Here is a 16,315-nt window from a genome sequence, read left to right on the forward strand (position 1 = left end):
GCGGACGTCTCACCCAGCCTGGGACCATGCTTCGAGTTGAAGGCACCGCGTGTGCAGCTACAATGCCGACCACACATACCCAGTACGTCGCTCTACGTCCTCCACAAGCCCCGGCAAGGTCACCGGCCTCGAAGGCGTTGACGTGGAAGAATGGGTGAAGATGTATGAGCGCGTCAGCAAGGTGAGCAGGTGGGATCCGACCATAATGCAGGCCAATGTCGTGTACTACCTCGACCGAACACCGCGTACGTGATTTTACACACACGAAGGAGAGCTAACTAGCTGGGACTTTTTTAAAGAGAATCTGTCGGCCGTCTTTGGCAATCCGCCCGGTCGACAACTAGCTTCCAAGCAACAACTCGCCACGCGTGCCAGAACTGCTACCGAGTTGTATGTCTCATACATTCAGGACGTCCTAGTCCTCGGTCATAAAATCGACACGTCCATTACAGAGGCGGACAAGGTTGGACACATTATCAAAGACATCGCGGACGACGCATTCGACCTTCTGGTCTTTAGAAGCTTATCGACTGTCGAGGCCATCATGAAGGAATGTCGCCGTTTCGAGCAGGCGAAGAGTCGTCGTATATACAATAAGTTTACACGGCTTCCAAATGCTGCAGCGACCTCTTCCTGTACCGACACCACCGGCCAATCTAGCTCGTCACCAACAAGCGAAAACGTGACCCGAATTGTACGTCGCGAACTCGAAGCAGCGTTTCCTGCCTCGCCTCTAATATCGCTGATATGGGACTTGCCAGCGCCTGCTCCTTAAGTCGCCCTGACACCCGCCCTGCTCCTTTGCCTCGGTCATATTGCAGTCCACCTCCCAGTGTCCGTCATCCCTACACTACCAGGAGTCCATCGGACTGGCGTACACCTCACGATATACCGATCTGTTTCTGCTGTGGCCAAATCGGTCTCGTTTCCCATCACTGCCGGAGCTGTTGGCCATCCCCTCCTCCAAACACCTTCCGGAATGCAAGTTCGCCCTGAAGTTCCTCACCCCGTCGCTTCCATGAAGCTTCCGACGCCACTACGTCACTCACCGGTATGCTCCCTCGCCGTCACCTCAACGTCGTCAGACACGTCTGCCCCAGCTTCCCACTCGCCGTCGCCGACCTGCCCAGGACCGTCCCAGCAGGAAAACTAGGCAATGCGGCACCTCGAGGTGGTGCTGCAATCTCGCATTCGTCGCAAAATCCTCATTTGACGCTGTTTACGAGAAATGACCTTCTTGAAGTACAAGTTGATGGCACACCCGTCAGAGCACTGATATATACCGGAACACACATATCGATTATGACCAGCTGTCTACGCCGACATTTAAAGAAAATTGTTACGCCTGCCCTTACTCGGTTCATACGAATCGCCGACGGTAGCACGGTGACCGTGGTCAGAATGTGTACTTCACATGTGAGCATTTCCGGCCGCCCTACTATCGTCCTTTTCACTGTGCTTGACCAATGCCCCCATGACCTCATACTCGGCCTAGACTTCGTCTCCGCCCATTCAGCGGTCATCTATTGTTCCTCAAGAACTGTGCGTCTTGACCTGCCTCTGCTGGACGTTCCTCCGACACCACATGAAATTCGCCTAAGACTGATTGATTTTGTACACGTTCCACCACAGGTCTTCACATACATTGAAATGTCGCCTTCTACGCCAGTTCCCGGTGGTCATTACATCTCCGCTCCCATAACTACCATCGTTCTCACCCACAACAGACAGTAGCACGTATCTACCTGTGGTGAATTTCGGGCTCGCTGAGCAAGTTCTGCCGAAAAATATCACCCTGGTTACAATCACTATTTTCGCAGTTAGTTCTGTTGACACCTTCGCCGTCGATGCTGCCTGTGAGCTTTTCCGGTCTGCTAAATGTACTGACAACGACATTGAGAAAATCATCGCCCCGGCTCTCAATCCTGCAGAGACTGAACAGCTCCGCAGTCTATTGCTTTCCTGCAAGGATATATTTGACCTGAACAACCGACCCTTAGGCCAGACATCACTTGTAAAGCATCGTATACGTACAGGCGATAATCCACCCATCCATTGGCAACCCTACCGAGTGTCAGCTTCGGAGCGTCATGTCATCAAATCCGAAATTGAGAAGATGCTAGCGAAAGAAATCATTGAGCCACCGCATCCCCTGTCAGTCTGGTTAAAAAGAGGGACGGTTCATGGAGATCCTGCGTCGATTAGCGCCACCTCAACCGCATGACGAAGAAGGACGTCTACCCGCTACCTCGTATCGATGACGCCCTCGATCGCCTATACGGGGCACAGTATTTTTCGTCGATCGACCTGCGGTCCGTATATTGACAAATTGCTGTCGATGATGTAGAGGGTGAAAAGACCGCCTTTATAACACCTGATGGTCTTTACCAATTCAAAGTTATGCCTTTTGGGCTATGCAACGCTCCCGCTACCTGTGAGCGTATGATGGAGTTATTACTCTAAAAATTCAGGTGGTCGACTTGTTTTTGCGACCTAGATGATGTTATTGTGCTCTCGCCCTCATTCAGCACACACTTTGAGCGCCTTTCAGCTGCACTTGTCGTTTTTCGCAAGGGCTGTCTACAGCTCAACTCCAACAAATGTAACTTCGGCCATCGTGAGATTAGTGTTCTCGGACATGTCGTCAATGCGACTGGCATCCGACCGGACCCAGAGAAAATTCGCGCCATGAAAGTGTCCCCTGTCCCACGGTCCGCAAAACATGTCCGAATTTTCGTGGGCCTTTGCTCTTACTTCCGCCGCTTTGTTAAAGATTTCGCCACGAGAGCACGCCCTCTCAATGATCTCCTGAAGAAAAGTGTGGCATTTGCATGGGGATCCTCTCACGCCACCGCCTTTTCTCGCCTTATCACCATCCTTACAACCCCACCGATTCTAGGACATTTGGCTATTTCAGCCCCTACAAAGGTGGGCACCGATGCCAGTGTCCACGGAATCGATGCCGTCTTGGCACAAGCTTAACACGGCCACGAACGTGTCAGCACGTACGCTAGCCGTCTTTTGTCACCTGCGGAGCCGAACTTCTCTATTACCGAGCGCGAATGTTTGGCCGTTGTGTGGGCAGTGACGAAAGTTTGCCTCTATTTATATGGATGGCTATTTTCTATTGTAACAGACCACCACGCCCTCTGTTGGCTTTCGTCCTTAAAAATCCCACAGGCAGGCTTGCACGATGGGCTTTGTGTCTACAAGATTATTCCTATTCGGTGGTGTATAGGTCTGGATGCCTGTAGAAGAATGCCGATTGTTTGTCCCGTTATTCTGTACACACACCCGCCAACACCGACATGGACGCATCCCCAAGTGTTCTTTCCATTTCCCAGCTTTTGGACATGGCCAAGGAGCACCGCCATGACCCTACTTTGAGGACCCTAATTGACCGAATGGAATCTGCTCCTACTCATTCACGGTTACGGTGGTTCATTATCAACGACGAGATATTGTACCGACGCAGTTTATATCCTGACGGTCCTCCCCTTATCCTTGTCGTTCCTCAACACCTACGCTTTACCATGCTTCAGGAGCTTCATGACGCCCCAACTCCGGCACACCTTGGCTTTGCTCGCGCTTACGACCGCGGGCGCCGCCGCTTCTACTGGCCCGGCTTCGCACGCTCCGTGCGACGCTATGTAGCTGCTTGCATGCCCTGTCAACATCGCAAAAAGCCAGCAACGCTTCCTGCCGGGTACCTACAGCCGATCGACATTCCACCTGAGCCGTTCTTTGGCGTGGGTTTGGATATCCTTGGCCCTTTCCCCGAGTCCTGCTCCGGCAACAGGTGGATCGCTGTGGCTACTGATTATGCGACGCGCTATGCCATCACTCGGGCACTTCCCACGAGCTGCGCAGCCGACGGCGCAGATTTCCTACTCCGGGATATCATTTAATACATGGCGCCCCGCGACAGCTCCTTACTGACCACAGCCGCACTTTCCTCTCCCAAGTAATCGCAAATATCCTACGATCATGTTCTACCAAGCACAAACTGACCACCTCCTATCATCCCCACACCAACGGCCTTATTGAGCGACTTAATCGGACTATTACTGACATGCTATCGAGATACGTTTCACCCGGCCATAAGGACTGGGATGTGGCACTGCCCTACATCACGTTCGCCTATAATTCATCTCGCCACGATATTGCTGGGTATTCTCCCTTTTACTTACTTTTCGGTCGTGGCCCAGTATTACCACTGGTCGCTTCCCTCCCCTTGATACAGGATCCGAGAACCGAGTATGCAAGCGACGCCTTCGTCCACGCTGACGGTGCGCGCCAGCTTGCCCGTACGCATCTGTTGGCATCGCAGGAATCTCAACGACACGCTTACAATCTCCGCCATCGTGACGCATATTTTTCACCAGGCTCTCTCGTGCTACTTTGGTCCTCTTGCCGCCGAGTGCGCCTCTCCGAGAAACTGCTCCCGTGCTACAAAGGCCCTTACCGTGTTCTACGTCAAGTGACCATTGTCACTTACGAGATCATTCCCGGGGCCTCCGTCATGCCACCCGCTTCCACATCACCTGACGTCATACACGTCTCTCGGCTTAAGCCGTACTAGGCCCTTACCGATGGTCCCACATGAAGCACCGGGACGGTACTTTTTAAAGAGGACAAAGTCGTCGACGGTAAACACGACGAAGTGGCAACAGCCTCTCGGTGTTCTGCGCTGCTGTATATATACGCATCGTGTAAATATATCGTGTAAATAGTTTATTCCCGTGACAATATAAAAATTATTTAAGCCACAGTTAACTAAGATACATGCAATTAGGGCACTTGTACCAACCAGTTTTTGTCGCACTCTAGCCCACGACCTGTGGTGTTAATTGGCGCGAAGTTTCATCATCTTCATCAGCCTGGTTACACCCACTGCAGGGCAAAGGCCTCTCCCATACTTCTCCAACTACACCGGTCAGGTACTAATTGTGGCCATGTTGTCCCAGCAAACTTCTTAATGTCATCCGCCTATCTAACTTTCTCCCACCCACTGCTATGCTTCCCTTTCCTTGGAATGCGTACCGTGACCCTTAATGACCTTCCGTTATCTTCCCTCCTCTATGAATGTCCTGGCCGTGCTCATTTCTTTTTCTTGATTTAGACTAGGATGTCATTAACCCCCCCCCCATTTCTTCCCTCACCCAATCTGCTCTTTCCTTATTCCTTATCGTTCAATCCATCATTGTTCTTTCCATAGCTGGTTGCGTCGTCCTCAATTTAAGCACAACCCTTTTCGTAAGACTCTAAATTTCTGCCCCATTCGTGAGTACTGGTAAGACACAGCTGTTATACACTTTTCTCTTGAGGGATAGTGGCAACCTGCTGTACCTATTTGAGAATGCCTGCCAAAGGCACCCCAGCCCATTCTTATTCTTCTGATTATTTCAGTCTCAATTCCGGATTCTTGATCACTACCGAGACAACGTCTAGCTACCACCCTCAAACCAACGGCCTAACAGAGCGAATTCATTGCACGCTGTGTGACATGTTTTTCATCTATATTCAACCTGACCATCGTAACTGGGATGCGATTCTTCGATTTGTAACATTTGCATGAAACACGTCTCTTCAACGGACCACTGGATACTCTGCGTTTTTCTTAGTATACGGCCGCCACCCAACCTCATCACTCGACGTTTCTTTCTTCTCTGGCCCCGTCAACGCTTCACCATTCATTTGCGACCAGTTTGTGTCTCGTCTTGCCCAATGTCGTCGTCGCGCCCATGTGCACACTGAAGCCAGCCAAGACGATCGCAAACATCGGTACGACGCCTCTCACCGCGTCGTTTCCTACCGTCCTGGCGACGATGTTTTCTTATGGACACCTGCACCAACACCCGGTTTGTGTTAGAAGCTCGAGTCTCGATATACTGGCCCCTACAAAGTCATAGAGCAGACCTCGCCGGTGAACTATCGCGTTACACCTGTTGATGCCCCAACGGACCGACGCTGCCGCGGAAAAGAGATCGTGCACGTTTCCCGCGTGAAGCCCTTTCACCTCCGTTCGTTCCACTGTCTAATGTGCGGCCAGGCTGGCCGCTTCCGTGCACGGGGTAATTTAGTGTAAGCCTTTATGCGGACTTCATCTTCAGCTGTACAAGATCATCATCAAACATCGGCTCGTGTTCGTTTTCGCATCGACGCCATTTTTCCTTTTTGGAATAAATGGTCGTCTCGACCGTGGTATTCCAACATATATATATATATATATATATATATATATATATATATATATATATATATATATATATATATATATATATATATATATATATGTGTGTGTGTGTGTGTGTGTGCGTGTGTGCGTGTGCGTATGTGTACTATAAGACAAGGTTTATGCAGCCAAACTTTGTATTCTTCCGAGTGAGAGCCCCACCACCAAGCCCCAAAACGGTGATTATGAGTATGTACTGGTGAGAATATGAAGCGCATGAATAATGCTCACACTAATTTCCCTGCGCGCGCAAGCGGCCGGACAGGCCGCAACTTTGCCCAGAGGTAAGCGCCGAACCAATTGTTTGAGGCCCCAAACCACGATAGCGATGGTCCGAAGAAACGCCTACTGTAGTAACGCGATTGTTCACGGGGGATGCTTGTTCAACAATAATGCAGGCTACCCGCCGTGGTTGCTCAGTGGCTATGGTGTTGGGCTGCTGAGCACGAGGTTGCGGGATCGAATCCCGGCTACAGCGGCCGCATTTCGATGGGCGCGAAATGCGAAAACACCCGTGTACTTAGATTTAGGTGCACGTTAAAGAACCCCAGGTGGTCCAAATTTCCGGAGTCCCACACTAAGGCGTGTCTCATAATCAGAAAGTGCTTTTGTCACGTAAAACCCCATATTTTTTTTTTAATAATGCAGGCTCGAAGGAAGTGGGATTCCACATATAACGGGCGTACGAATGGGCGTCCAAAGGACCACTTCCTCTGCAGGACGAAACGATATGTCGTAGCGAGAGATGTCGTAACGTTGCTTGCGATGTAGCTGACTGACTTCTCTGCTGAAGCGAGTACGTTCACGGCATTAATGAAGTCTTGAGACGAACTGTTCTGGTATACGTCGACGTGTTAGTTGGGGCATTAGAAAAAGCGGCGTTAATGTTGAATGACGGTGAATGGCAGTAAACTAGGTAGAAAGGTAAGTACCCCGTAGTTCGTTGGATACCATTATTGTGCGCAAACGTCACAACTGTAAAAGTTTGTCCCAGTTGTCATGATCTGGCCCGATATACACTGATATCATATCTGTTGTGTGCGATGGAATCGCTCTGATATGCCATTTGTTTGAGGGTGATATGTGGATGTCGTCTTATGAACTGTGCCACAAGCTCCTAATACTTCTTGGATCATTGCTGACATGAAAGTCTTGCCGCGGTCACTTAACAGTGCATGCACCATGATCCAGCACAATGGCATCCAAAAAGAAGGTAGCAACGTGTAAGGCCGAACTAGAGCGTAGAGGAGCAGTCTCTGGCTAACGTGGAGCTGTTCAACAGCTTTCACAATCCATCGCTGACCTCCCGGCGTCATGGGCAGAGGGCCTATCAGGTCTACCCAATGATGGCAAAGGGTGTGTCGGGACCTGAGATGGGTTATAAAAAAGCCCAGCAGGATGCGAAGTCGGCCGTTCGCGCCGTTGACTCTGGACGCAAGAAGCGACGTACGTTTTTTTTTTTATTTTGTTATTTATTTATATTTAGATTTTTATTTATTTATATTTTTATTTATATATTTGTTCACAGTGCCACAGTGCCATTACTGTGGAAGGGCTTTGGCTGTGCAATTAAGAGCAGTCACAATCACAATGCAAACACTTCATTGCCAGTAATATTAAAAAGAAATGAAGATAAAGCATACCATTTTTGAACACTGTAAGGAAAAAAACTACATCTTGAAGATATCGGTTTTTGACATGAATTCGCGCACTTTATGATTATGATGAAGCCGCTCGGATCTGTAACGTGGACGAAATATGTTCGTCTGCCTAGGAATAGCTATGCTGTTGTAATATATATTTAAAAAAAATTAAGCCTTAGCTTTCTCCTTCTTACTTCAAGGGATTCCCATTGTAATTGTTGTTTTATGCCAGACACACTAATGTATTTACTATATTTCCCAGAAACATAGCTGGTCGCAAAGTTCTGGATTGGTTCTAATTTTTTCTCTCGGTGTTTATCGGCGGGTCCCACACTGTACAAGCATATTCCAGCGTGGACCTAATATGCGTTTTACATAGTAATTCCCTAGAGTCCTGCGGAAACAGTCTCGTGTTACGGCGCAAAAAAAACATTGTGCAAGCTTTCCCAGCAACATAACATGTGCATGCCAGCGTAGCTTTGAGGTGATGTAAACTCCTAAATACTTATATTCGAGAAGAGTTTCGAATAGGTGCCCGTTTATGTTATGGACGTATTTAGGTACACTTTTTTTCTCGTGAAACATAGGTACACTGTTTTTCGGAAATATATCTTCATTCGACACTGTTCGCATAACCAGTGCAATGAATTTAGGTCTTCCTGCAAAGCAAGCAAGTCCTGGAAATTTTTCACTTCTCTGTAGAATACACAGTCATCAGCGAAGAGTCGCATGTAGGAATTCATATTCTCTGATATGTCAGTAATGAAAAAAGAAAAAGCAACGGTCCGAAGACTGACCCTTGTGGGACGCCTGACTTGACGGAAGTTACATTTGATTTGGCTCCGTTTATTGTGAAATACCGACACCTTAAAGTTAAGTATTCCCAAATCCATTCAACAACATTCTCATTCACATTTAAAGAACGCAACTTGCGGACTAAGCGACCATGACCGACTACGTGAAAAGCCTTATTAAAATCAATGGATACGCAGTACATGATGCTACAACGATCCAAAGCTTCGCATACTCGGTTACTTGAGTAACACAGGAAGTTCCCTGCCGGAAGCCGTGCTAATTTGGATTTACCAAGGGATTGACATGGTTCATTAGGTTCGTATATAGGATGTGCTCAAGAGTTTTAGAGGAATTTCTTATTAAGGATATAGGACGGTAATTAGAGACTAATTCCAGACGCCCGATCGTATGTATAGAGACCACGCAGGCAACCTTCCAATATGTAGGAAGAAAACTGGTGAGCAAAGATTTCTTGAATAGGAGACTTGGCCACAAAGGATGACATGCCTGGCCAAAAGAAACGGCTCCTAACGTGGTGGTATATTTTGTGGAAACTCAAATGACAAACGCGCACGTCGTCCTGAAAGGCTTGAAGGACTTGTGTACGAAGCGATCCTGGTAGAACAGGCACCCAGCGGTGGCCGTCGGAGCTGTGAATGTAGCGGTGCTGTACTTCGTTGTCGAGCTTAAATACTCGCAGTTGTCTATATATTGTGGCATTTGGTGGAGAAGAAGTATCGCAAAGGCGTTGGATAATGCTGTTGCAGTAGGGATGCGAGACAATGCGAGTTGAGTGACGCGGTCGGAGTATAACGTGCCTCAACCTCATCATCAAGGGGCGGGCGATGGAGAGATGTACTCGAAAATAATAGCAACAGGGGGCAGCGAGAGAGGGCATGTGCATCTTGATGTATTTCCCAGACTTGTAGACAACGTCGAAATCGTACTGTTCCAAGCGGACCACACCGTGACCAAGGCGTCCAGACAAATTTTTGATTGACGACAACCAGCATAAGGCGTGGTGGGCGGTTATGACCGTTATGTGGCGTCCATAAATATATTGTCGAAATTTTTGTGTCGCTCAAACTACTCTGAGACATTCCTGTTCTGTGATCAAGTAGTTCTTTTCGGCATACGTTAATGCGCCACTGGCATAGGCACCAACTCTCTCTCGTAAGGTTTAGGTAGCCATTCTCTTCTTCATTCTTCCGAGTGAGAGCCCCACCACCAGGCCCCTAGATGGTGATATATATATATATACATATATATACTGGCCCTCAGAAACGCGTCCGGCTCAGTCGTGCGTCAGACAAAGAGCGCACGATGCCCTCTTCATCAGCGGGCCGGTGATGAATGTGCGTCCATAGGGCGCGCAAATCTTCTTCGCTACAACTGCCCCCTGGAGAAGAAGGAGCCATCCTGGCGACTCAAGGAGAACCGAGGACAAGCGGGTCGTAATAGTGTTTAAGCCTCTGGACGCGCACTGTCTGGTGTCCCCGAGGACCCATGGCAGTAGATGGCGTTAGCGGCTAGAAGGCGTAGTTGACTGGAGTCGTATGTTGTACGACGAGGTACGGACCGTGGTATTGAGCGAGGAGTTTAGAGCATAGACCAGAGTTGCTTGAAGGTATCCACAGCCAGGCTAGTGAGTCCGGCTGGTAGGTGCAGGGAGGTCGGTCATCATCACGACGTAATTTTTGAGACTGTTCTTCCGCCGTGAACGAACGAATGGGCCAGCTGACGGCATTCCTTGGCATACTTGGAGTCTTGAGATAGAGGCGTGCGCTTTGATGGGTCAGGTGGGAAGGAGAGAATGCTGTCGTGCGTACAGGTAGGTTTACTGCCATATACGAGAAAGAATGGCGAAAATCCCGTTGTAGCCTATGAAGCGGTGTTATAGACGTACGTAGCATATGGCAAAAAAGGTCCCACTTGGTTTGATCCGATGTAATGTAAATGGATAGCATGTTGCCCCAAGTACGATTACGCTTCTGTTACGCGGTTCCTTAGCGTCTGATTAGCTGTAGTGTTGCGATGGACGGTATAGCACGCGGTATAGCACGGTATAGCACGCGGTATAGCACGCGCAATTTCGACGATAGAGAACGCCATCCCTCAACTCAAAATGAGAAGCTTGGCTGTGGATAGCGCGTGAAGGGTGTGTTGTTGAAGTGTCAGAAATGCAATCCATAAGTGCCACAATCTAGGGATCTGCGTTGCTCCACGGCCATGTTGACGTGCACAGGCGACGAAGACGCTGATTCTATGACTGAAATGCAAATCATGTCACTTGGTGTGGGCGAGCGAGAGAGGGCATCCGCGTCGGTGTGTTTACGGCCAGACCGGTAAATCACGATAATGTTGAAGTCTTGTAACCGTAGAGCCATCGGCAAGGTGACCAGATGGATCTTTTAAAGTCGATAATCAACACAGAGCATGGTGATCTGTAACGAAGTCGAAGGGGCGGTTGGAATTTTAAAGGGCCCAGATGATAGTCAGGCACTCCTTTTCAGTGACGGAGCAGTCGAATTCCACTTTCGTTAGTGTTCGGCTTGCGTAGGCTACTACGTATTCATCATACCCAATTTTTCGCTGTGCAAGCATAGCCCCAAGTCCTACGCCGCTGACGTCAGTGTGGACTTTCGTGGGGCCGTGCGGTCGAAATTCCGCAGTACGGGAGGCGAAGTAAGCAAACGTCGCATTGTTTCAAAAGCATTGTCGCAAGGTGTGGCCCAAGTAGAAAGTGCTGTATCGCCGCTAAGCCACTGAGTCAAAAGAGCAGCGATAGAAGCGAAATTTCGCATAAAACGACGTAAGTAGGAGCAGACCTCGATTAAGCTCCTAAGTTATTTTAGGAACATGTGATTCAGGAATTCGGCGATGGCGCGAAGCTTGGAAGCATTAGGTAGTATGCCATCTTCCGATAAGACCTGCCCGAGTATTGCAAGCTGCTTGGCTCCAAAGCGACATTTCTTCAAGTTCATATGGAGCTCTGCCTCGGTGATGCCCTGCAGGACTTGCTCGAGACGGTACAGGTGTGTGGGAAAATATGGAGAAAAGACGACGACCTCGTCATGGTAACATAGGCATGTCTTCAATTTTAGCCACCGAGGGAGATTTTCCGCCATTCGTTCGAATGTAGCCGGGCGTTGAACAGCCCAAAGGGCATAACGTTGAATTAATATAGGCCGTCTGGCCTCACGAAGGCTGCCTTTGGGTGATCGGCAGGATTCATAGGCTCTTAACAATAGCCTGAGCGTAAATCGAGCGGAGAAAATTACTTTGCGCGTTGCAAACAAATCAGAACATCGTCGATGCGCGGTAGATGGTAATCTTCTTTGCGAGTTATCAATATTAAGATGGCGGTAGGCGACGCAAAACCAAATTGAGACATTTTTTTTAACGACGACTACAGATGACGCCCAGGGACTATTAGGAGGTCGATGCACTCCACGCTCAACTATATCGCTTACATGGTTTTCAATAACACGGCGCTCCGCGGGTGAAACATGTTAAGGCCTCTGGCACAGTGGTGCGTGGGAACCAGTGTCGATCTCGTGACGTACAGTCCATGTGCGGCCTAGTGGGGATTGTTGACAGTCGAAAGCAGATTGGTATTTCCGTAGAACGCTGCGTATGGCTCAGGAGGGCATGTACTGAGCTATGAAAGACATCTTGTGTAGGCTGAGACCAAAGCAACCTGTAACAAGTCAACGAGTTCAGGTCCGAACAGGTGTTGTCTAGAGGGGCGTCAAGAATAGTTACTGAGTCGGCAGGCTGAAGACGTCCAAGGCACTCGCCACGACGTAAGACGAGGGGCATGGCCTTAGAGTTGAAAACTAGCATTCGCGTGCAGCCACCGCTGACAGTTAGGACAGCGAAGGGAAGGGAACATCATCACCCAACAAAAATGTCGGATTGGAGAAGTAGGGGATTAGTGTCAGTGGCGGAAGTGGAGCAGGCATTCGCAATAACAGAAGAGTGCGGAGGAATCGTCGTGTCCTCTGTAACGGCCACTTTGCCGCCAAAATTGTCAAGGTCACGTAAACAAATAGCGGGAAGCGGAGAAAATTCAATTTAGGTGCGAGAACAATCAATGATGGCCTGATGATAGGAAAGGAAGTCGCACCCCAAGATTACGTCGTGTTAACAGGATGAGAGGACGTCGAACTCGACTGTATACGTCTATCTATGAGCGACGATGCGGCCGGTACATGCGGCAACTGGAGTAATGCACTCAGAACTAGCTGTCCGGAGTTACAGCGCAGACAAGTGCGTCATTGCTTTTTGAACCTTGCGGCAAAGTTCTGCCGTAACTACTGAAACAGCGTCGCCTGTGTCGACTAATGCCAGTGTGGCGACTGCTTCCGCAGACTATTCGATTGCGTTCGTCGGAAGGGAGCGAGGCTTTGTGTGGTTCCACTGGAACGCAGTTCGCGCCTCTTGAACTGCGGTAGCTAGTTTTCCTGCTCCGATGGGGCCGGACGCCGCAGCATGGGGGATAGGTTTGCGGAGACGAGGAATGGCGTGCGGATGGAATGATGTTGCTCGTAGACGGCAAATGGGAGTCATTTGGGGGCGAGAAGGACGAGAGAGAGAGAGAGAAAATGATAAATGAAAGGTAGGGAGGTTAGCCAGGGCTGAGCCCGGTTGGCTACCCTAGGCTGGGGAAAGGGAAAGGGGGACGGGAAGATTAAAAGAAGAGAAAGTCCACTGGAGATATCAGTCGGTCACTCACTCCGGATCACAGACGCTGACTCAATCCGGTCGCCTTCAAATATCGCAGCAGCGCTTTTGTGGCCTTTTGCAGCTGCGATATGCGAGGCCATGGTCCCAAGATCTTTCTTAAGCTGAACGGCCTTCCATCTAGTTGATTGAGAGCTGTGCAGAGGTCTTGCTTTTCATTTTCAAAAGATGGGCAGTAGCATAGTATGTGTTCTATGGTTTCCTCGACACCACAGGCATTCCACTCGGCGCTATCAGCCATTCCAATCAGAAATGCATAAGCGTTGGTGAATGCGACGCCCATACGTAAGTCGCACAGCACTGTTTCCTCATTTCGCGGAAGACCTGGTAACAGCCGCAGTTGCATAGAGGGATCGAGGAAATGCAAGCGATGTTGAGTGAATTCAGGTGTGAACAAAGCTGGCGAAACGTAGGGGCGGACAAGTTGGTCATTACCTTGAAGCCATAAGCGACGGCGACAGTGCCATGCCACGTGACCAGGCGTTCCACAGAAGAAGCATATAGGCCGGTTGCCGGGTGTAGGCCAGGGTCCCGTGCTAGCTGGAGATCTGGTGGTGTGCACTGGAGGGATTGGACATGGCGGTACAGCAAACGCTGGCGTTGAAAAAGTCGACGGAGGTGGTCATGCTGCAACCTCCGCGTAGCTTAGAGGTACACGCAATGGTGGCGCTGCAAGAGGGGACTGAATAGCTTCGGACGCTTGTTCCTGGAGCATCTGGCGGAACGTAGGAGTCAAGGACGGCGTAGGCCCTGGGACGGCGGTGAACAGGGTTAGCTGGCGCACCTCTTTGGAGCGTATAACTTCCGTGATTTCACTGAGCAGATGGTCGTTGTTAGTCACAGCGGCTAAACATGCCATAGAAGTATCGGGGATCGAAGAACTTCGAGTGAGTAGACGTTGCCTCCTGAGTTCGTCGTAGCTTTGAGAAATTTCAGCGACTTCGACCAGGGTCCGCGGGCTTTTCGAGAGGAGCATTTGGAGTGCGTCGTCCTCTATGACCTTCATTAGGTGACGGATCTACTCAGGCTTAGTCATCGATGGGTCGACACGCTTGCAAAGGTCCACAACGTCTTGCATGTACTTGGTGAAGTTTTCACCGGGTTGCTGGGAACGGCTGCGCAAGCGATCTTCGGCCGGGAGCTTCCGCAGCACATGGTGACCGAAGACTTGCGTAATGCGCGCCCTGAAATCTGGACAGGTGCTGAGGTCCGATTCGTGGTTGTGGTACCACACGCTAGCGATACCTGTGAGATTGAAGTTCTCATAACTGAGCTTCGCTGCGTTGTCCCATTTATTGTGGGCACTCACCCGCTCATATATCGAGATCCAATTTTCTACGTAGTATTCGTCGGAACCGCAGATGGGAGGACCGCTTTGATGCACAGTGCCAGGACAAATCAATGTTGGCGATGCCGGAGGAGTTGTTTGGCTGGTGTAGTCAGGCATGATGCCGGTAGTGTCCGATTACGTAGTTCCAGGGTGGTTGGGGAAGTACTACCCAGCACAGCTCCGCCAAATATGTAATGCGGTTTATTGAGCAATACGTAACGCGACCGTCTCAGTCGAGCGTGAGACACCGAGAGCCCGAGCCCCTCTTCGACGGCGGGCCGATAAAGATACTGCGTCCATAGGGCGCGCCAGTCTTCTTCGCTACAATATATATATATATATATATATATATATATATATATATATATTATTACGACATTATGGGTAGATACCCGAGAGACGAGCCGCTGCGAGTACGACGACGAAGTGCGTCTGTGCCCTTGCCGTGAGAAAATGTCGGCCTGGCGCTCTGGCTCCAGTCCAGTGTTAACAGCTTGTAATTAGCCTGTTCCTTCTGTGTCTTTCTACACGTGACATTCGGGTAGAGGTGAGCGATCCCCGTCCTCGCCACGGAACTCCGGAGTGGTTGGTACATCGAGCCTGTCACCATGCCTCCCGGTGACGAGACCACCTCTGAAACGGCTTCGGCTTGTCCGACTGCTCCCGACATCACGGTTTCCCAACATCGCGACCCTGGTGTGTTCTCTGGCCTGGAGGGACAGGACGTTGACGAATGGATCAAACTATATTAACATTCCAGCGCTAATACCAGGTGGGACCCAACCATTATGCCACCACTGTCATCTTTTATCTCGGCGGCACCCCGCGCGTATGGCACCAGACGCATGACGACGAGATGACCAGTTAGGACAATTTCAAAGAAAAGCTCAGGGAACTGTTCGGCGACCCCATTGGGCGCAAGACTATCGCGAGAAAGGCTCTTGCGTCTCGTGTGCAGACATCTATAGAGCCGTACGTTTCATAAATGCTCGATGTATTGGCTCTATGCCGAAAAGCTAATGACGCTATGTCCGAAGCAGATAAAGTGTCACATGTCCTAAAAGGCATCGCCGACGACGCTTTCAATTTGCTTGTTTTTGGCAACGTCTCCACAATTGAGGCCATTATTCAGGAATGCCGTCGCCTTGAACAGGCTAAAAGCCGCTGTATCACACACCATATCACGCGGCTACCCAAAACTGCGGCTACGTCGATATGTGAGGGTCGACCCCGTCAGGCTACCACCTGTGACGACGTCACCTGTATTGTTCGCCGCGAGCTCGAGGCCGCCTGTTCGCCAGCTTTCGCCGCGACGACCCCCGATCCGCCAGCAACCACGTTTGCAATGATTCAGGCCGTAGTCATACAGGAATTTGAGAACATGGGTCTGAACTCCGTGTTTACAACGTTTGAACCCAACGTTCCCCAGTTTTCTACCGGCCCTCCTCGTCCCCGGCAGTCCTTTTCAGCCATATCTCGCCGCAACCCGTCCGAACGGCATACCCATGGTGACAGGCCGATCTGCTTCCACTGCTGTCGCATTGGCTACGTCGCTCGTCTCTGCCA

This window comes from Dermacentor andersoni, chromosome 10 (assembly GCF_023375885.2).
Source record: "Dermacentor andersoni chromosome 10, qqDerAnde1_hic_scaffold, whole genome shotgun sequence".
In the NCBI taxonomy this organism is placed as follows: Eukaryota; Metazoa; Arthropoda; class Arachnida; order Ixodida; family Ixodidae; genus Dermacentor; species Dermacentor andersoni.